This window comes from Bidens hawaiensis, unplaced genomic scaffold (assembly GCF_021521415.1).
Source record: "Bidens hawaiensis isolate Kalapana, Puna unplaced genomic scaffold, B.hawaiensis_p1.1 tig00001960_1, whole genome shotgun sequence".
Lineage (NCBI taxonomy): Eukaryota > Viridiplantae > Streptophyta > Magnoliopsida > Asterales > Asteraceae > Bidens > Bidens hawaiensis.
Genome location: NW_027491108.1, coordinates 478,146 through 479,531, shown reverse-complemented (window position 1 = coordinate 479,531; position 1,386 = coordinate 478,146).

Genomic DNA, 1,386 nt, shown 5'->3' with positions numbered 1-1,386 from the left:
CTCACATGCAGATCTACTACACCCCGGTCAACCATCATTTGCTTCATAGAAACATCGTCTGTGAATTGCAGACCACATCGAAATTACCATCACCGTGCTCATCAAGATTCGCGGTTTTCACAAAACTCTATGAGAATTATGAAGGCATGTGGATGTCATCTTTAAACCGGAAACTCCTCAGTTTTTGAAACTTGGAACTTTAGCAATCTCAAGCTATCTAGACACCGGATTTAGGGGGTTTTCATTTGTGTTTATGCTATAAAGCATAGCTAAACTGTCACATTGTGACTGGATTTTGTTAAGTATATTTGCAGAAATGAAAGTGTCTGATTATGGATGCATGCAGCATTCACCCATTTATAAAAGGCTATATTTTTTAGGAAACTTCAAAGAACTTGCTGTTGATTATACATTCAAATTAGTAATGAATCCTAGAATGAGGGTTTAGTTAAGGAAATAGCCAGGAATGTTAGTATATGATGACCCTATTGACTGACTAAAAAGATCAATCAGTTCGTCAAGTCAATAATTAGGCAGAAATTTTGGCGTTTCACATAGGGAATAATCAGATTTTGACTTGTTCGAGTTGACATGCTTAACTCCTTTGATTAAATGCCTAAACGGGTCGTGTTAGATTGATTTCTTTAACCGGTTTTAATTAAACAAGTTGCGTATGGCTGATTTGTTTGACCTGTTTTAATTAAACAGTTCGTGTGTGTAGATTAACTTATATTACCCGTTGTAATTAGAAAGTTCATGTACTGGTTAACTTACTTAACACGCTTAACGAAACTAGTTGACTCGTTAACCGGTTAAAAACTAAAATATAAAATATATATTACAACTTCAACATTCAACATGTCAACAACCCTTGTAACCCATTTATTACAATCCGTCAACTTGCTTAGTCCTTTTACAACTTGATTACAATCTATTTATATGTCGCCAACCAGTTAACAACAATTTGAGTTGTTTATATAAACAGGTTCAACTTGATTACTGCGTCCCATTTTTACAAGACTTTTAAACTTTACACAATGATCAAATATTCAAATCATATTAACGGAAACTAATTCCAGAAACAAAACCGAAGCAAAAAAAAACATTTAATTCAACATCAACGGTTTCATTGGAAGATTCGTGTCGTCACAATGATAAAGTCATGAACCGAAGATCATGGCTTGCAGCGTTTGCATCAATGTCCCACCAGCAACACGCACGGGATTAATATATTTATTTTAGTTTATGTTGTTAAAAGTAAATCGTTAACTTAAAATATTTAAGTTAGCTTAAAAGGGATTGAGTGATTAGTATATATTAAGCTATTAAAAAGAAAGTAAGCTATGGTTATGATAATAATGTTGTTCTCACATAAATACTTAAGCT